This window comes from Polistes dominula, unplaced genomic scaffold, assembly GCF_049000335.1.
Source record: "Polistes dominula isolate Pdom_NZ unplaced genomic scaffold, Pdom_raw_medaka contig_28, whole genome shotgun sequence".
Classification (NCBI taxonomy): Eukaryota; Metazoa; Arthropoda; class Insecta; order Hymenoptera; family Vespidae; genus Polistes; species Polistes dominula.
In genome coordinates this window covers 7,368,288-7,392,659 of record NW_028300879.1, presented here as the reverse complement: position 1 = coordinate 7,392,659, position 24,372 = coordinate 7,368,288, and positions in this window count along the sequence as shown.

Sequence of the window (24,372 nt, the reverse complement as noted above, 5' to 3'; positions counted from 1 at the left end):
AACGCATTAAAGAAACATACAAACGCTAATTGTATGCGAAAAATACATACATTTTTCAACATAATAACAGTAATATAAACGATTTTGTATCATAGAAAATATATGTATATCTAAAAAAACGAAAAATTTCCGATATTCTTACATCGGATTTTTGTAGACTGAGTAATTTTGTCTTTAATGCAGGTTATATGCAAATATCATTAGGTTGCTGAATAATGTTCAATGTAATTTTACCATTTTTTTTGTAATTTTATCGATTTTAATTAACAAAATTTCTTTTTATTAATGATATAAGAATCTTCAAATGTATTAGCATATCATTTTTGTAATCCTATAGAATTTCTCTAACGCATTAAAGAAACATACAAACGCTAATTGTATGCGAAAAATACATACATTTTTCAACATAATAACAGTAATATAAACGATTTTGTATCATAGAAAATATATGTATAACTAAAAAAACGAAAAATTTCCGATATTCTTACATCGGATTTTTGTAGACTGAGTAATTTTTCTATAATGCAGTTAATCTGCAAATATCATTAGATTGCTGAATAATGTGCAATGTAATTCCAACAATTTTCATGTAATTTTATCGATTTTAAATGACAAAATTTCTTTTTATTAGAGATATAAGAATAATCAAATGTATTAGCATATCATTTTTGTAATCCTATAGAATTTCTCTAACGCATTAAAGAAACATACAAACGCTAATTGTATGCGAAAAATACATACATTTTTCAACATAATAACAGTAATATAAACGATTTTGTATCATAGGAAATATATGTATAACTAAAAAAACGAAAAATTTCCGATATTCTTACATCGGATTTTAGTATACTAAGAAATTTTCTGTAATGCGGTTAATCTGCAAATATCATTAGATTGCTGAATAATGTGCAATGTAATTCCAACAATTTTCATGTAATTTTATCGATTTTAAATGACAAAATTTCTTTTTATTAGAGATATAAGAATAATCAAATGTATTAGCATATCATTTTTGTAATCCTATAGAATTTCTCTAACGCATTAAAGAAACATACAAACGCTAATTGTATGCGAAAAATACATACATTTTTCAACATAATAACAGTAATATAAACGATTTTGTATCATAGGAAATATGTGTATACCTAAAAAAACGAAAAATTTCCGATATTCTTACATCGGATTTTTGTAGACTGAGTAATTTTGTCTTTAATGCAGTTAATCTGCAAATATCATTAGATTGCTGAATAATGTTCAATGTAATTTCAACAATTTTCATGTAATTTTATCGATTTTAAATGACAAAATTTCTTTTTATTAGAGATATAAGAATAATCAAATGTATTAGCATATCATTTTTGTAATCCTATAGAATTTCTCTAACGCATTAAAGAAACATACAAACGCTAATTGTATGCGAAAAATACATACATTTTTCAACATAATAACAGTAATATAAACGATTTTGTATCATAGAAAATATATGTATATCTAAAAAAACGAAAAATTTCCGATATTCTTACATCGGATTTTTGTAGACTGAGTAATTTTGTCTTTAATGCAGGTTATATGCAAATATCATTAGGTTGCTGAATAATGTTCAATGTAATTTTACCATTTTTTTTGTAATTTTATCGATTTTAATTAACAAAATTTCTTTTTATTAATGATATAAGAATCTTCAAATGTATTAGCATATCATTTTTGTAATCCTATAGAATTTCTCTAACGCATTAAAGAAACATACAAACGCTAATTGTATGCGAAAAATACATACATTTTTCAACATAATAACAGTAATATAAACGATTTTGTATCATAGAAAATATATGTATATCTAAAAAAACGAAAAATTTTCGATATTCTTACATCGGATTTTAGCATACTAAGAAATTTTCTGTAATGCGGTTAATCTGCAAATATCATTAGATTGCTGAATAATGTGCAATGTAATTCCAACAATTTTCATGTAATTTTATCGATTTTAAATGACAAAATTTCTTTTTATTAGAGATATAAGAATAATCAAATGTATTAGCATATCATTTTTGTAATCCTATAGAATTTCTCTAACGCATTAAAGAAACATACAAACGCTAATTGTATGCGAAAAATACATACATTTTTCAACATAATAACAGTAATATAAACGATTTTGTATCATAGGAAATATATGTATAACTAAAAAAACGAAAAATTTTCGATATTCTTACATCGGATTTTAGTATACTAAGAAATTTTCTGTAATGCGGTTAATCTGCAAATATCATTAGATTGCTGAATAATGTGCAATGTAATTCCAACAATTTTCATGTAATTTTATCGATTTTAAATGACAAAATTTCTTTTTATTAGAGATATAAGAATAATCAAATGTATTAGCATATCATTTTTGTAATCCTATAGAATTTCTCTAACGCATTAAAGAAACATACAAACGCTAATTGTATGCGAAAAATACATACATTTTTCAACATAATAACAGTAATATAAACGATTTTGTATCATAGAAAATATATGTATAACTAAAAAAACGAAAAATTTCCGATATTCTTACATCGGATTTTTGTAGACAGAGTAATTTTTCTATAATGCAGGTAATCTGCAAATATCATTAGATTGCTGAATAATGTGCAATGTAATTCCAACAATTTTCATGTAATTTTATCGATTTTAAATGACAAAATTTCTTTTTATTAGAGATATAAGAATAATCAAATGTATTAGCATATCATTTTTGTAATCCTATAGAATTTCTCTAACGCATTAAAGAAACATACAAACGCTAATTGTATGCGAAAAATACATACATTTTTCAACATAATAACAGTAATATAAATGATTTTGTATCATAGGAAATATGTGTATACCTAAAGAAACGAAAAATTTCCGATATTCTTACATCGGATTTTTGTAGACTGAGTAATTTTGTCTTTAATGCAGTTAATATGCAAATATCATTAGATTGCTGAATAATGTGCAATGTAATTCCAACAATTTTCATGTAATTTTATCGATTTTAAATGACAAAATTTCTTTTTATTAGAGATATAAGAATAATCAAATGTATTAGCATATCATTTTTGTAATCCTATAGAATTTCTCTAACGCATTAAAGAAACATACAAACGCTAATTGTATGCGAAAAATACATACATTTTTCAACATAATAACAGTAATATAAACGATTTTGTATCATAGGAAATATATGTATAACTAAAAAAACGAAAAATTTCCGATATTCTTACATCGGATTTTTGTATACTAAGTAATTTTTCTATAATGCAGGTAATCTGCAAATATCATTAGATTGCTGAATAATGTGCAATGTAATTCCAACAATTTTCATGTAATTTTATCGATTTTAAATGACAAAATTTCTTTTTATTAGAGATATAAGAATAATCAAATGTATTAGCATATCATTTTTGTAATCCTATAGAATTTCTCTAACGCATTAAAGAAACATACAAACGCTAATTGTATGCGAAAAATACATACATTTTTCAACATAATAACAGTAATATAAACGATTTTGTATCATAGGAAATATGTGTATACCTAAAGAAACGAAAAATTTCCGATATTCTTACATCGGATTTTTGTAGACTGAGTAATTTTGTCTATAATGCAGGTAATATGCAAATATCATTAGATTGCTGAATAATGTGCAATGTAATTCCAACAATTTTCATGTAATTTTATCGATTTTAAATGACAAAATTTCTTTTTATTAGAGATATAAGAATAATCAAATGTATTAGCATATCATTTTTGTAATCCTATAGAATTTCTCTAACGCATTAAAGAAACATACAAACGCTAATTGTATGCGAAAAATACATACATTTTTCAACATAATAACAGTAATATAAACGATTTTGTATCATAGAAAATATATGTATATCTAAAAAAACGAAAAATTTCCGATATTCTTACATCGGATTTTTGTAGACTGAGTAATTTTGTCTTTAATGCAGGTTATATGCAAATATCATTAGGTTGCTGAATAATGTTCAATGTAATTTTACCATTTTTTTTTTAATTTTATCGATTTTAATTAACAAAATTTCTTTTTATTAATGATATAAGAATCTTCAAATGTATTAGCATATCATTTTTGTAATCCTATAGAATTTCTCTAACGCATTAAAGAAACATACAAACGCTAATTGTATGCGAAAAATACATACATTTTTCAACATAATAACAGTAATATAAACGATTTTGTATCATAGAAAATATATGTATATCTAAAAAAACGAAAAATTTTCGATATTCTTACATCGGATTTTAGCATACTAAGAAATTTTCTGTAATGCGGTTATTCTGCAAATATCATTAGATTGCTGAATAATGTGCAATGTAATTCCAACAATTTTCATGTAATTTTATCGATTTTAAATGACAAAATTTCTTTTTATTAGAGATATAAGAATAATCAAATGTATTAGCATATCATTTTTGTAATCCTATAGAATTTCTCTAACGCATTAAAGAAACATACAAACGCTAATTGTATGCGAAAAATACATACATTTTTCAACATAATAACAGTAATATAAACGATTTTGTATCATAGGAAATATATGTATAACTAAAAAAACGAAAAATTTTCGATATTCTTACATCGGATTTTTGTATACTAAGAAATTTTCTGTAATGCGGTTAATCTGCAAATATCATTAGATTGCTGAATAATGTGCAATGTAATTCCAACAATTTTCATGTAATTTTATCGATTTTAAATGACAAAATTTCTTTTTATTAGAGATATAAGAATAATCAAATGTATTAGCATATCATTTTTGTAATCCTATAGAATTTCTCTAACGCATTAAAGAAACATACAAACGCTAATTGTATGCGAAAAATACATACATTTTTCAACATAATAACAGTAATATAAACGATTTTGTATCATAGAAAATATATGTATAACTAAAAAAACGAAAAATTTTCGATATTCTTACATCGGATTTTTGTAGACTAAGTAATTTTTCTGTAATGCGGTTAATCTGCAAATATCATTAGATTGCTGAATAATGTGCAATGTAATTCCAACAATTTTCATGTAATTTTATCGATTTTAAATGACAAAATTTCTTTTTATTAGAGATATAAGAATAATCAAATGTATTAGCATATCATTTTTGTAATCCTATAGAATTTCTCTAACGCATTAAAGAAACATACAAACGCTAATTGTATGCGAAAAATACATACATTTTTCAACATAATAACAGTAATATAAATGATTTTGTATCATAGGAAATATGTGTATACCTAAAGAAACGAAAAATTTCCGATATTCTTACATCGGATTTTTGTAGACTGAGTAATTTTGTCTTTAATGCAGTTAATATGCAAATATCATTAGATTGCTGAATAATGTGCAATGTAATTCCAACAATTTTCATGTAATTTTATCGATTTTAAATGACAAAATTTCTTTTTATTAGAGATATAAGAATAATCAAATGTATTAGCATATCATTTTTGTAATCCTATAGAATTTCTCTAACGCATTAAAGAAACATACAAACGCTAATTGTATGCGAAAAATACATACATTTTTCAACATAATAACAGTAATATAAACGATTTTGTATCATAGAAAATATATGTATATCTAAAAAAACGAAAAATTTTCGATATTCTTACATCGGATTTTAGTATACTAAGAAATTTTCTGTAATGCGGTTAATCTGCAAATATCATTAGATTGCTGAATAATGTGCAATGTAATTCCAACAATTTTCATGTAATTTTATCGATTTTAAATGACAAAATTTCTTTTTATTAGAGATATAAGAATAATCAAATGTATTAGCATATCATTTTTGTAATCCTATAGAATTTCTCTAACGCATTAAAGAAACATACAAACGCTAATTGTATGCGAAAAATACATACATTTTTCAACATAATAACAGTAATATAAACGATTTTGTATCATAGGAAATATATGTATACCTAAAAAAACGAAAAATTTCCGATATTCTTACATCGGATTTTTGTAGACTGAGTAATTTTGTCTTTAATGCAGTTAATATGCAAATATCATTAGATTGCTGAATAATGTGCAATGTAATTCCAACAATTTTCATGTAATTTTATCGATTTTAAATGACAAAATTTCTTTTTATTAGAGATATAAGAATAATCAAATGTATTAGCATATCATTTTTGTAATCCTATAGAATTTCTCTAACGCATTAAAGAAACATACAAACGCTAATTGTATGCGAAAAATACATACATTTTTCAACATAATAACAGTAATATAAACGATTTTGTATCATAGAAAATATATGTATAACTAAAAAAACGAAAAATTTCCGATATTCTTACATCGGATTTTTGTAGACTAGAGTAATTTTTCTATAATGCAGGTAATCTGCAAATATCATTAGATTGCTGAATAATGTGCAATGTAATTCCAACATTTTTCATGTAATTTTATCGATTTTAAATGACAAAATTTCTTTTTATTAGAGATATAAGAATAATCAAATGTATTAGCATATCATTTTTGTAATCCTATAGAATTTCTCTAACGCATTAAAGAAACATACAAACGCTAATTGTATGCGAAAAATACATACATTTTTCAACATAATAACAGTAATATAAATGATTTTGTATCATAGAAAATATATGTATACCTAAAAAAACGAAAAATTTCCGATATTCTTACATCGGATTTTTGTAGACTGAGTAATTTTGTCTTTAATGCAGGTAATCTGCAAATATCATTAGATTGCTGAATAATGTGCAATGTAATTCCAACAATTTTCATGTAATTTTATCGATTTTAAATGACAAAATTTCTTTTTATTAGAGATATAAGAATAATCAAATGTATTAGCATATCATTTTTGTAATCCTATAGAATTTCTCTAACGCATTAAAGAAACATACAAACGCTAATTGTATGCGAAAAATACATACATTTTTCAACATAATAACAGTAATATAAACGATTTTGTATCATAGAAAATATATGTATACCTAAAAAAACGAAAAATTTCCGATATTCTTACATCGGATTTTTGTAGACTGAGTAATTTTGTCTTTAATGCAGGTTAATATGCAAATATCATTAGATTGCTGAATAATGTTCAATGTAATTTTAACATTTTTTTTGTAATTTTATCGATTTTAAATAACAAAATTTCTTTTTATTAATGATATAAGAATCTTCAAATGTATTAGCATATCATTTTTGTAATCCTATAGAATTTCTCTAACGCATTAAAGAAACATACAAACGCTAATTGTATGCGAAAAATACATACATTTTTCAACATAATAACAGTAATATAAACGATTTTGTATCATAGAAAATATATGTATATCTAAAAAAACGAAAAATTTTCGATATTCTTACATCGGATTTTAGTATACTAAGAAATTTTTCTGTAATGCGGTTAATCTGCAAATATCATTAGATTGCTGAATAATGTGCAATGTAATTCCAACAATTTTCATGTAATTTTATCGATTTTAAATGACAAAATTTCTTTTTATTAGAGATATAAGAATAATCAAATGTATTAGCATATCATTTTTGTAATCCTATAGAATTTCTCTAACGCATTAAAGAAACATACAAACGCTAATTGTATGCGAAAAATACATACATTTTTCAACATAATAACAGTAATATAAACGATTTTGTATCATAGGAAATATATGTATAACTAAAAAAACGAAAAATTTCCGATATTCTTACATCGGATTTTTGTAGACTGAGTAATTTTTCTATAATGCAGTTAATCTGCAAATATCATTAGATTGCTGAATAATGTGCAATGTAATTCCAACAATTTTCATGTAATTTTATCGATTTTAAATGACAAAATTTCTTTTTATTAGAGATATAAGAATAATCAAATGTATTAGCATATCATTTTTGTAATCCTATAGAATTTCTCTAACGCATTAAAGAAACATACAAACGCTAATTGTATGCGAAAAATACATACATTTTTCAACATAATAACAGTAATATAAACGATTTTGTATCATAGAAAATATATGTATACCTAAAAAAACGAAAAATTTCCGATATTCTTACATCGGATTTTTGTAGACTGAGTAATTTTGTCTTTAATGCAGGTTATATGCAAATATCATTAGGTTGCTGAATAATGTTCAATGTAATTTTACCATTTTTTTTGTAATTTTATCGATTTTAATTAACAAAATTTCTTTTTATTAATGATATAAGAATCTTCAAATGTATTAGCATATCATTTTTGTAATCCTATAGAATTTCTCTAACGCATTAAAGAAACATACAAACGCTAATTGTATGCGAAAAATACATACATTTTTCAACATAATAACAGTAATATAAACGATTTTGTATCATAGAAAATATATGTATATCTAAAAAAACGAAAAATTTTCGATATTCTTACATCGGATTTTAGTATACTAAGAAATTTTCTGTAATGCGGTTAATCTGCAAATATCATTAGATTGCTGAATAATGTGCAATGTAATTCCAACAATTTTCATGTAATTTTATCGATTTTAAATGACAAAATTTCTTTTTATTAGAGATATAAGAATAATCAAATGTATTAGCATATCATTTTTGTAATCCTATAGAATTTCTCTAACGCATTAAAGAAACATACAAACGCTAATTGTATGCGAAAAATACATACATTTTTCAACATAATAACAGTAATATAAACGATTTTGTATCATAGGAAATATATGTATAACTAAAAAAACGAAAAATTTCCGATATTCTTACATCGGATTTTTGTAGACAGAGTAATTTTTCTATAATGCAGGTAATCTGCAAATATCATTAGATTGCTGAATAATGTGCAATGTAATTCCAACAATTTTCATGTAATTTTATCGATTTTAAATGACAAAATTTCTTTTTATTAGAGATATAAGAATAATCAAATGTATTAGCATATCATTTTTGTAATCCTATAGAATTTCTCTAACGCATTAAAGAAACATACAAACGCTAATTGTATGCGAAAAATACATACATTTTTCAACATAATAACAGTAATATAAACGATTTTGTATCATAGAAAATATATGTATAACTAAAAAAACGAAAAATTTCCGATATTCTTACATCGGATTTTTGTAGACAGAGTAATTTTTCTATAATGCAGGTAATCTGCAAATATCATTAGATTGCTGAATAATGTGCAATGTAATTCCAACAATTTTCATGTAATTTTATCGATTTTAAATGACAAAATTTCTTTTTATTAGAGATATAAGAATAATCAAATGTATTAGCATATCATTTTTGTAATCCTATAGAATTTCTCTAACGCATTAAAGAAACATACAAACGCTAATTGTATGCGAAAAATACATACATTTTTCAACATAATAACAGTAATATAAATCGATTTTGTATCATAGGAAATATGTGTATACCTAAAGAAACGAAAAATTTCCGATATTCTTACATCGGATTTTTGTAGACTGAGTAATTTTGTCTTTAATGCAGTTAATATGCAAATATCATTAGATTGCTGAATAATGTTCAATGTAATTTTAACATTTTTCATGTAATTTTATCGATTTTAAATGACAAAATTTCTTTTTATTAAAGATATAAGAATCTTCAAATGTATTAGCATATCATTTTTGTAATCCTATAGAATTTCTCTAACGCATTAAAGAAACATACAAACGCTAATTGTATGCGAAAAATACATACATTTTTCAACATAATAACAGTAATATAAACGATTTTGTATCATAGAAAATATATGTATATCTAAAAAAACGAAAAATTTTCGATATTCTTACATCGGATTTTTGTAGACTGAGTAATTTTTCTATAATGCAGTTAATATGCAAATATCATTAGATTGCTGAATAATGTGCAATGTAATTTCAACATTTTTCTTGTAATTTTATCGATTTTAAATGACAAAATTTCTTTTTATTAAAGATATAAGAATCATCAAATGTATTAGCATATCATTTTTGTAATCCTATAGAATTTCTCTAACGCATTAAAGAAACATACAAACGCTAATTGTATGCGAAAAATACATACATTTTTCAACATAATAACAGTAATATAAACGATTTTGTATCATAGAAAATATATGTATAACTAAAAAAACGAAAAATTTCCGATATTCTTACATCGGATTTTTGTAGACAGAGTAATTTTTCTATAATGCAGGTAATCTGCAAATATCATTAGATTGCTGAATAATGTGCAATGTAATTCCAACAATTTTCATGTAATTTTATCGATTTTAAATGACAAAATTTCTTTTTATTAGAGATATAAGAATAATCAAATGTATTAGCATATCATTTTTGTAATCCTATAGAATTTCTCTAACGCATTAAAGAAACATACAAACGCTAATTGTATGCGAAAAATACATACATTTTTCAACATAATAACAGTAATATAAATCGATTTTGTATCATAGGAAATATATGTATACCTAAAAAAACGAAAAATTTTCGATATTCTTACATCGGATTTTTGTAGACTGAGTAATTTTTCTATAATGCAGTTAATATGCAAATATCATTAGATTGCTGAATAATGTGCAATGTAATTCCAACAATTTTCATGTAATTTTATCGATTTTAAATGACAAAATTTCTTTTTATTAGAGATATAAGAATAATCAAATGTATTAGCATATCATTTTTGTAATCCTATAGAATTTCTCTAACGCATTAAAGAAACATACAAACGCTAATTGTATGCGAAAAATACATACATTTTTCAACATAATAACAGTAATATAAACGATTTTGTATCATAGAAAATATATGTATAACTAAAAAAACGAAAAATTTCCGATATTCTTACATCGGATTTTTGTAGACTGAGTAATTTTTCTATAATGCAGTTAATATGCAAATATCATTAGATTGCTGAATAATGTTCAATGTAATTTCAACATTTTTCTTGTAATTTTATCGATTTTAAATGACAAAATTTCTTTTTATTAAAGATATAAGAATCATCAAATGTATTAGCATATCATTTTTGTAATCCTATAGAATTTCTCTAACGCATTAAAGAAACATACAAACGCTAATTGTATGCGAAAAATACATACATTTTTCAACATAATAACAGTAATATAAATCGATTTTGTATCATAGGAAATATGTGTATACCTAAAAAAACGAAAAATTTCCGATATTCTTACATCGGATTTTTGTAGACTGAGTAATTTTGTCTTTAATGCAGTTAATATGCAAATATCATTAGATTGCTGAATAATGTTCAATGTAATTTTAACAATTTTCTTGTAATTTTATCGATTTTAAATGACAAAATTTCTTTTTATTAGATGATATAAGAATCTTCAAATGTATTAGCATATCATTTTTGTAATCCTATAGAATTTCTCTAACGCATTAAAGAAACATACAAACGCTAATTGTATGCGAAAAATACATACATTTTTCAACATAATAACAGTAATATAAACGATTTTGTATCATAGAAAATATATGTATATCTAAAAAAACGAAAAATTTTCGATATTCTTACATCGGATTTTAGTATACTAAGAAATTTTCTGTAATGCGGTTAATCTGCAAATATCATTAGATTGCTGAATAATGTGCAATGTAATTCCAACAATTTTCATGTAATTTTATCGATTTTAAATGACAAAATTTCTTTTTATTAGAGATATAAGAATAATCAAATGTATTAGCATATCATTTTTGTAATCCTATAGAATTTCTCTAACGCATTAAAGAAACATACAAACGCTAATTGTATGCGAAAAATACATACATTTTTCAACATAATAACAGTAATATAAACGATTTTGTATCATAGAAAATATATGTATATCTAAAAAAACGAAAAATTTTCGATATTCTTACATCGGATTTTAGTATACTAAGAAATTTTCTGTAATGCGGTTAATCTGCAAATATCATTAGATTGCTGAATAATGTGCAATGTAATTCCAACAATTTTCATGTAATTTTATCGATTTTAAATGACAAAATTTCTTTTTATTAGAGATATAAGAATAATCAAATGTATTAGCATATCATTTTTGTAATCCTATAGAATTTCTCTAACGCATTAAAGAAACATACAAACGCTAATTGTATGCGAAAAATACATACATTTTTCAACATAATAACAGTAATATAAACGATTTTGTATCATAGAAAATATATGTATATCTAAAAAAACGAAAAATTTCCGATATTCTTACATCGGATTTTTGTAGACTAGAGTAATTTTTCTATAATGCAGGTTAATCTGCAAATATCATTAGATTGCTGAATAATGTGCAATGTAATTCCAACAATTTTCATGTAATTTTATCGATTTTAAATGACAAAATTTCTTTTTATTAGAGATATAAGAATAATCAAATGTATTAGCATATCATTTTTGTAATCCTATAGAATTTCTCTAACGCATTAAAGAAACATACAAACGCTAATTGTATGCGAAAAATACATACATTTTTCAACATAATAACAGTAATATAAACGATTTTGTATCATAGAAAATATATGTATAACTAAAAAAACGAAAAATTTCCGATATTCTTACATCGGATTTTTGTAGACTGAGTAATTTTTCTATAATGCAGTTAATATGCAAATATCATTAGATTGCTGAATAATGTGCAATGTAATTTCAACAATTTTCATGTAATTTTATCGATTTTAAATGACAAAATTTCTTTTTATTAGAGATATAAGAATAATCAAATGTATTAGCATATCATTTTTGTAATCCTATAGAATTTCTCTAACGCATTAAAGAAACATACAAACGCTAATTGTATGCGAAAAATACATACATTTTTCAACATAATAACAGTAATATAAACGATTTTGTATCATAGAAAATATATGTATATCTAAAAAAACGAAAAATTTTCGATATTCTTACATCGGATTTTAGTATACTAAGAAATTTTCTGTAATGCGGTTAATCTGCAAATATCATTAGATTGCTGAATAATGTGCAATGTAATTCCAACAATTTTCATGTAATTTTATCGATTTTAAATGACAAAATTTCTTTTTATTAGAGATATAAGAATAATCAAATGTATTAGCATATCATTTTTGTAATCCTATAGAATTTCTCTAACGCATTAAAGAAACATACAAACGCTAATTGTATGCGAAAAATACATACATTTTTCAACATAATAACAGTAATATAAACGATTTTGTATCATAGAAAATATATGTATATCTAAAAAAACGAAAAATTTCCGATATTCTTACATCGGATTTTTGTAGACTGAGTAATTTTTCTATAATGCAGTTAATCTGCAAATATCATTAGATTGCTGAATAATGTGCAATGTAATTCCAACAATTTTCATGTAATTTTATCGATTTTAAATGACAAAATTTCTTTTTATTAGAGATATAAGAATAATCAAATGTATTAGCATATCATTTTTGTAATCCTATAGAATTTCTCTAACGCATTAAAGAAACATACAAACGCTAATTGTATGCGAAAAATACATACATTTTTCAACATAATAACAGTAATATAAACGATTTTGTATCATAGAAAATATATGTATAACTAAAAAAACGAAAAATTTCCGATATTCTTACATCGGATTTTAGTAGACTAAGTAAATTTTCTGTAATGCGGTTAATCTGCAAATATCATTAGATTGCTGAATAATGTGCAATGTAATTCCAACAATTTTCATGTAATTTTATCGATTTTAAATGACAAAATTTCTTTTTATTAGAGATATAAGAATAATCAAATGTATTAGCATATCATTTTTGTAATCCTATAGAATTTCTCTAACGCATTAAAGAAACATACAAACGCTAATTGTATGCGAAAAATACATACATTTTTCAACATAATAACAGTAATATAAACGATTTTGTATCATAGAAAATATATGTATATCTAAAAAAACGAAAAATTTCCGATATTCTTACATCGGATTTTAGTATACTAAGAAATTTTCTGTAATGCGGTTAATCTGCAAATATCATTAGATTGCTGAATAATGTGCAATGTAATTCCAACAATTTTCATGTAATTTTATCGATTTTAAATGACAAAATTTCTTTTTATTAGAGATATAAGAATAATCAAATGTATTAGCATATCATTTTTGTAATCCTATAGAATTTCTCTAACGCATTAAAGAAACATACAAACGCTAATTGTATGCGAAAAATACATACATTTTTCAACATAATAACAGTAATATAAACGATTTTGTATCATAGAAAATATATGTATATCTAAAAAAACGAAAAATTTCCGATATTCTTACATCGGATTTTTGTAGACTGAGTAATTTTGTCTTTAATGCAGTTAATATGCAAATATCATTAGATTGCTGAATAATGTGCAATGTAATTCCAACAATTTTCATGTAATTTTATCGATTTTAAATGACAAAATTTCTTTTTATTAGAGATATAAGAATAATCAAATGTATTAGCATATCATTTTTGTAATCCTATAGAATTTCTCTAACGCATTAAAGAAACATACAAACGCTAATTGTATGCGAAAAATACATACATTTTTCAACATAATAACAGTAATATAAACGATTTTGTATCATAGAAAATATATGTATAACTAAAAAAACGAAAAATTTTCGATATTCTTACATCGGATTTTAGTATACTAAGAAATTTTCTGTAATGCGGTTAATCTGCAAATATCATTAGATTGCTGAATAATGTGCAATGTAATTCCAACAATTTTCATGTAATTTTATCGATTTTAAATGACAAAATTTCTTTTTATTAGAGATATAAGAATAATCAAATGTATTAGCATATCATTTTTGTAATCCTATAGAATTTCTCTAACGCATTAAAGAAACATACAAACGCTAATTGTATGCGAAAAATACATACATTTTTCAACATAATAACAGTAATATAAACGATTTTGTATCATAGAAAATATATGTATAACTAAAAAAACGAAAAATTTCCGATATTCTTACATCGGATTTTTGTAGACTAGAGTAATTTTTCTATAATGCAGTTAATCTGCAAATATCATTAGATTGCTGAATAATGTGCAATGTAATTCCAACAATTTTCATGTAATTTTATCGATTTTAAATGACAAAATTTCTTTTTATTAGAGATATAAGAATAATCAAATGTATTAGCATATCATTTTTGTAATCCTATAGAATTTCTCTAACGCATTAAAGAAACATACAAACGCTAATTGTATGCGAAAAATACATACATTTTTCAACATAATAACAGTAATATAAACGATTTTGTATCATAGAAAATATATGTATATCTAAAAAAACGAAAAATTTTCGATATTCTTACATCGGATTTTAGTATACTAAGAAATTTTCTGTAATGCGGTTAATCTGCAAATATCATTAGATTGCTGAATAATGTGCAATGTAATTCCAACAATTTTCATGTAATTTTATCGATTTTAAATGACAAAATTTCTTTTTATTAGAGATATAAGAATAATCAAATGTATTAGCATATCATTTTTGTAATCCTATAGAATTTCTCTAACGCATTAAAGAAACATACAAACGCTAATTGTATGCGAAAAATACATACATTTTTCAACATAATAACAGTAATATAAACGATTTTGTATCATAGAAAATATATGTATAACTAAAAAAACGAAAAATTTCCGATATTCTTACATCGGATTTTTGTAGACAGAGTAATTTTTCTATAATGCAGGTAATCTGCAAATATCATTAGATTGCTGAATAATGTGCAATGTAATTCCAACAATTTTCATGTAATTTTATCGATTTTAAATGACAAAATTTCTTTTTATTAGAGATATAAGAATAATCAAATGTATTAGCATATCATTTTTGTAATCCTATAGAATTTCTCTAACGCATTAAAGAAACATACAAACGCTAATTGTATGCGAAAAATACATACATTTTTCAACATAATAACAGTAATATAAACGATTTTGTATCATAGAAAATATATGTATAACTAAAAAAACGAAAAATTTCCGATATTCTTACATCGGATTTTTGTAGACTGAGTAATTTTTCTATAATGCAGTTAATATGCAAATATCATTAGATTGCTGAATAATGTGCAATGTAATTTCAACAATTTTCATGTAATTTTATCGATTTTAAATGACAAAATTTCTTTTTATTAGAGATATAAGAATAATCAAATGTATTAGCATATCATTTTTGTAATCCTATAGAATTTCTCTAACGCATTAAAGAAACATACAAACGCTAATTGTATGCGAAAAATACATACATTTTTCAACATAATAACAGTAATATAAACGATTTTGTATCATAGAAAATATATGTATATCTAAAAAAACGAAAAATTTTCGATATTCTTACATCGGATTTTAGTATACTAAGAAATTTTCTGTAATGCGGTTAATCTGCAAATATCATTAGATTGCTGAATAATGTGCAATGTAATTCCAACAATTTTCATGTAATTTTATCGATTTTAAATGACAAAATTTCTTTTTATTAGAGATATAAGAATAATCAAATGTATTAGCATATCATTTTTGTAATCCTATAGAATTTCTCTAACGCATTAAAGAAACATACAAACGCTAATTGTATGCGAAAAATACATACATTTTTCAACATAATAACAGTAATATAAACGATTTTGTATCATAGAAAATATATGTATATCTAAAAAAACGAAAAATTTCCGATATTCTTACATCGGATTTTTGTATACTAAGTAAATTTTCTGTAATGCGGTTAATCTGCAAATATCATTAGATTGCTGAATAATGTGCAATGTAATTCCAACAATTTTCATGTAATTTTATCGATTTTAAATGACAAAATTTCTTTTTATTAGAGATATAAGAATAATCAAATGTATTAGCATATCATTTTTGTAATCCTATAGAATTTCTCTAACGCATTAAAGAAACATACAAACGCTAATTGTATGCGAAAAATACATACATTTTTCAACATAATAACAGTAATATAAACGATTTTGTATCATAGAAAATATATGTATATCTAAAAAAACGAAAAATTTCCGATATTCTTACATCGGATTTTTGTAGACTAGAGTAATTTTTCTATAATGCAGTTAATCTGCAAATATCATTAGATTGCTGAATAATGTGCAATGTAATTCCAACAATTTTCATGTAATTTTATCGATTTTAAATGACAAAATTTCTTTTTATTAGAGATATAAGAATAATCAAATGTATTAGCATATCATTTTTGTAATCCTATAGAATTTCTCTAACGCATTAAAGAAACATACAAACGCTAATTGTATGCGAAAAATACATACATTTTTCAACATAATAACAGTAATATAAACGATTTTGTATCATAGAAAATATATGTATAACTAAAAAAACGAAAAATTTCCGATATTCTTACATCGGATTTTTGTAGACTGAGTAATTTTTCTATAATGCAGTTAATATGCAAATATCATTAGATTGCTGAATAATGTTCAATGTAATTTCAACAATTTTCATGTAATTTTATCGATTTTAAATGACAAAATTTCTTTTTATTAGAGATATAAGAATAATCAAATGTATTAGCATATCATTTTTGTAATCCTATAGAATTTCTCTAACGCATTAAAGAAACATACAAACGCTAATTGTATGCGAAAAATACATACATTTTTCAACATAATAACAGTAATATAAACGATTTTGTATCATAGAAAATATATGTATATCTAAAAAAACGAAAAATTTTCGATATTCTTACATCGGATTTTAGTATACTAAGAAATTTTTCTGTAATGCGGTTAATCTGCAAATATCATTAGATTGCTGAATAATGTGCAATGTAATTCCAACAATTTTCATGTAATTTTATCGATTTTAAATGACAAAATTTCTTTTTATTAGAGATATAAGAATAATCAAATGTATTAGCATATCATTTTTGTAATCCTATAGAATTTCTCTAACGCATTAAAGAAACATACAAACGCTAATTGTATGCGAAAAATACATACATTTTTCAACATAATAACAGTAATATAAACGATTTTGTATCATAGAAAATATATGTATATCTAAAAAAACGAAAAATTTCCGATATTCTTACATCGGATTTTTGTAGACTGAGTAATTTTTCTATAATGCAGTTAATCTGCAAATATCATTAGATTGCTGAATAATGTGCAATGTAATTCCAACAATTTTCATGTAATTTTATCGATTTTAAATGACAAAATTTCTTTTTATTAGAGATATAAGAATAATCAAATGTATTAGCATATCATTTTTGTAATCCTATAGAATTTCTCTAACGCATTAAAGAAACATACAAACGCTAATTGTATGCGAAAAATACATACATTTTTCAACATAATAACAGTAATATAAACGATTTTGTATCATAGAAAATATATGTATAACTAAAAAAACGAAAAATTTCCGATATTCTTACATCGGATTTTTGTAGACTAAGAAATTTTTCTGTAATGCAGTTAATCTGCAAATATCATTAGATTGCTGAATAATGTGCAATGTAATTCCAACAATTTTCATGTAATTTTATCGATTTTAAATGACAAAATTTCTTTTTATTAGAGATATAAGAATAATCAAATGTATTAGCATATCATTTTTGTAATCCTATAGAATTTCTCTAACGCATTAAAGAAACATACAAACGCTAATTGTATGCGAAAAATACATACATTTTTCAACATAATAACAGTAATATAAACGATTTTGTATCATAGAAAATATATGTATATCTAAAAAAACGAAAAATTTCCGATATTCTTACATCGGATTTTTGTAGACTGAGTAATTTTTCTATAATGCAGTTAATATGCAAATATCATTAGATTGCTGAATAATGTTCAATGTAATTTTAACATTTTTCTTGTAATTTTATCGATTTTAAATGACAAAATTTCTTTTTATTAAAGATATAAGAATCATCAAATGTATTAGCATATCATTTTTGTAATCCTATAGAATTTCTCTAACGCATTAAAGAAACATACAAACGCTAATTGTATGCGAAAAATACATACATTTTTCAACATAATAACAGTAATATAAACGATTTTGTATCATAGAAAATATATGTATATCTAAAAAAACGAAAAATTTTCGATATTCTTACATCGGATTTTAGTATACTAAGAAATTTTCTGTAATGCGGTTAATCTGCAAATATCATTAGATTGCTGAATAATGTGCAATGTAATTCCAACAATTTTCATGTAATTTTATCGATTTTAAATGACAAAATTTCTTTTTATTAGAGATATAAGAATAATCAAATGTATTAGCATATCATTTTTGTAATCCTATAGAATTTCTCTAACGCATTAAAGAAACATACAAACGCTAATTGTATGCGAAAAATACATACATTTTTCAACATAATAACAGTAATATAAACGATTTTGTATCATAGAAAATATATGTATAACTAAAAAAACGAAAAATTTCCGATATTCTTACATCGGATTTTTGTAGACTGAGTAATTTTGTCTATAATGCAGTTAATATGCAAATATCATTAGATTGCTGAATAATGTTCAATGTAATTTTAACATTTTTCTTGTAATTTTATCGATTTTAAATGACAAAATTTCTTTTTATTAAAGATATAAGAATCATCAAATGTATTAGCATATCATTTTTGTAATCCTATAGAATTTCTCTAACGCATTAAAGAAACATACAAACGCTAATTGTATGCGAAAAATACATACATTTTTCAACATAATAACAGTAATATAAACGATTTTGTATCATAGAAAATATATGTATATCTAAAAAAACGAAAAATTTCCGATATTCTTACATCGGATTTTTGTAGACTAAGTAATTTTTCTGTAATGCAGTTAATCTGCAAATATCATTAGATTGCTGAATAATGTGCAATGTAATTCCAACAATTTTCATGTAATTTTATCGATTTTAAATGACAAAATTTCTTTTTATTAGAGATATAAGAATAATCAAATGTATTAGCATATCATTTTTGTAATCCTATAGAATTTCTCTAACGCATTAAAGAAACATACAAACGCTAATTGTATGCGAAAAATACATACATTTTTCAACATAATAACAGTAATATAAACGATTTTGTATCATAGAAAATATATGTATAACTAAAAAAACGAAAAATTTCCGATATTCTTACATCGGATTTTTGTAGACTAGAGTAATTTTTCTATAATGCAGTTAATCTGCAAATATCATTAGATTGCTGAATAATGTGCAATGTAATTCCAACAATTTTCATGTAATTTTATCGATTTTAAATGACAAAATTTCTTTTTATTAGAGATATAAGAATAATCAAATGTATTAGCATATCATTTTTGTAATCCTATAGAATTTCTCTAACGCATTAAAGAAACATACAAACGCTAATTGTATGCGAAAAATACATACATTTTTCAACATAATAACAGTAATATAAACGATTTTGTATCATAGAAAATATATGTATACCTAAAAAAACGAAAAATTTCCGATATTCTTACATCGGATTTTTGTAGACTGAGTAATTTTGTCTTTAATGCAGTTAATATGCAAATATCATTAGATTGCTGAATAATGTTCAATGTAATTTTAACATTTTTCTTGTAATTTTATCGATTTTAAATGACAAAATTTCTTTTTATTAAAGATATAAGAATCATCAAATGTATTAGCATATCATTTTTGTAATCCTATAGAATTTCTCTAACGCATTAAAGAAACATACAAACGCTAATTGTATGCGAAAAATACATACATTTTTCAACATAATAACAGTAATATAAACGATTTTGTATCATAGAAAATATATGTATATCTAAAAAAACGAAAAATTTCCGATATTCTTACATCGGATTTTTGTAGACTAGAGTAATTTTTCTGTAATGCAGTTAATCTGCAAATATCATTAGATTGCTGAATAATGTGCAATGTAATTCCAACAATTTTCATGTAATTTTATCGATTTTAAATGACAAAATTTCTTTTTATTAGAGATATAAGAATAATCAAATGTATTAGCATATCATTTTTGTAATCCTATAGAATTTCTCTAACGCATTAAAGAAACATACAAACGCTAATTGTATGCGAAAAATACATACATTTTTCAACATAATAACAGTAATATAAACGATTTTGTATCATAGAAAATATATGTATAACTAAAAAAACGAAAAATTTCCGATATTCTTACATCGGATTTTTGTAGACTAAGTAATTTTTCTATAATGCAGGTTAATCTGCAAATATCATTAGATTGCTGAATAATGTGCAATGTAATTCCAACAATTTTCATGTAATTTTATCGATTTTAAATGACAAAATTTCTTTTTATTAGAGATATAAGAATAATCAAATGTATTAGCATATCATTTTTGTAATCCTATAGAATTTCTCTAACGCATTAAAGAAACATACAAACGCTAATTGTATGCGAAAAATACATACATTTTTCAACATAATAACAGTAATATAAACGATTTTGTATCATAGAAAATATATGTATAACTAAAAAAACGAAAAATTTCCGATATTCTTACATCGGATTTTTGTAGACTAGAGTAATTTTTCTATAATGCAGTTAATCTGCAAATATCATTAGATTGCTGAATAATGTGCAATGTAATTCCAACAATTTTCATGTAATTTTATCGATTTTAAATGACAAAATTTCTTTTTATTAGAGATATAAGAATAATCAAATGTATTAGCATATCATTTTTGTAATCCTATAGAATTTCTCTAACGCATTAAAGAAACATACAAACGCTAATTGTATGCGAAAAATACATACATTTTTCAACATAATAACAGTAATATAAACGATTTTGTATCATAGAAAATATATGTATACCTAAAAAAACGAAAAATTTCCGATATTCTTACATCGGATTTTTGTAGACTGAGTAATTTTGTCTTTAATGCAGTTAATATGCAAATATCATTAGATTGCTGAATAATGTTCAATGTAATTTTAACATTTTTCTTGTAATTTTATCGATTTTAAATGACAAAATTTCTTTTTATTAAAGATATAAGAATCATCAAATGTATTAGCATATCATTTTTGTAATCCTATAGAATTTCTCTAACGCATTAAAGAAACATACAAACGCTAATTGTATGCGAAAAATACATACATTTTTCAACATAATAACAGTAATATAAACGATTTTGTATCATAGAAAATATATGTATATCTAAAAAAACGAAAAATTTTCGATATTCTTACATCGGATTTTAGTATACTAAGAAATTTTCTGTAATGCGGTTAATCTGCAAATATCATTAGATTGCTGAATAATGTGCAATGTAATTCCAACAATTTTCATGTAATTTTATCGATTTTAAATGACAAAATTTCTTTTTATTAGAGATATAAGAATAATCAAATGTATTAGCATATCATTTTTGTAATCCTATAGAATTTCTCTAACGCATTAAAGAAACATACAAACGCTAATTGTATGCGAAAAATACATACATTTTTCAACATAATAACAGTAATATAAACGATTTTGTATCATAGAAAATATATGTATAACTAAAAAAACGAAAAATTTCCGATATTCTTACATCGGATTTTTGTAGACATGAGTAATTTTTCTATAATGCAGTTAATCTGCAAATATCATTAGATTGCTGAATAATGTGCAATGTAATTCCAACAATTTTCATGTAATTTTATCGATTTTAAATGACAAAATTTCTTTTTATTAGAGATATAAGAATAATCAAATGTATTAGCATATCATTTTTGTAATCCTATAGAATTTCTCTAACGCATTAAAGAAACATACAAACGCTAATTGTATGCGAAAAATACATACATTTTTCAACATAATAACAGTAATATAAACGATTTTGTATCATAGAAAATATATGTATAACTAAAAAAACGAAAAATTTCCGATATTCTTACATCGGATTTTTGTAGACTAAGTAATTTTTCTATAATGCAGTTAATCTGCAAATATCATTAGATTGCTGAATAATGTGCAATGTAATTCCAACAATTTTCATGTAATTTTATCGATTTTAAATGACAAAATTTCTTTTTATTAGAGATATAAGAATAATCAAATGTATTAGCATATCATTTTTGTAATCCTATAGAATTTCTCTAACGCATTAAAGAAACATACAAACGCTAATTGTATGCGAAAAATACATACATTTTTCAACATAATAACAGTAATATAAACGATTTTGTATCATAGAAAATATATGTATATCTAAAAAAACGAAAAATTTTCGATATTCTTACATCGGATTTTTGTATACTAAGTAATTTTTCTGTAATGCGGTTAATCTGCAAATATCATTAGATTGCTGAATAATGTGCAATGTAATTCCAACAATTTTCATGTAATTTTATCGATTTTAAATGACAAAATTTCTTTTTATTAGAGATATAAGAATAATCAAATGTATTAGCATATCATTTTTGTAATCCTATAGAATTTCTCTAACGCATTAAAGAAACATACAAACGCTAATTGTATGCGAAAAATACATACATTTTTCAACATAATAACAGTAATATAAACGATTTTGTATCATAGAAAATATATGTATACCTAAAAAAACGAAAAATTTCCGATATTCTTACATCGGATTTTTGTAGACTGAGTAATTTTGTCTTTAATGCAGGTTAATATGCAAATATCATTAGATTGCTGAATAATGTTCAATGTAATTTTAACATTTTTCTTGTAATTTTATCGATTTTAAATGACAAAATTTCTTTTTATTAAAGATATAAGAATCATCAAATGTATTAGCATATCATTTTTGTAATCCTATAGAATTTCTCTAACGCATTAAAGAAACATACAAACGCTAATTGTATGCGAAAAATACATACATTTTTCAACATAATAACAGTAATATAAACGATTTTGTATCATAGAAAATATATGTATATCTAAAAAAACGAAAAATTTCCGATATTCTTACATCGGATTTTTGTAGACTAAGTAATTTTTCTATAATGCAGTTAATCTGCAAATATCATTAGATTGCTGAATAATGTGCAATGTAATTCCAACAATTTTCATGTAATTTTATCGATTTTAAATGACAAAATTTCTTTTTATTAGAGATATAAGAATAATCAAATGTATTAGCATATCATTTTTGTAATCCTATAGAATTTCTCTAACGCATTAAAGAAACATACAAACGCTAATTGTATGCGAAAAATACATACATTTTTCAACATAATAACAGTAATATAAACGATTTTGTATCATAGAAAATATATGTATATCTAAAAAAACGAAAAATTTTCGATATTCTTACATCGGATTTTTGTAGACTAGAGTAATTTTTCTGTAATGCGGTTAATCTGCAAATATCATTAG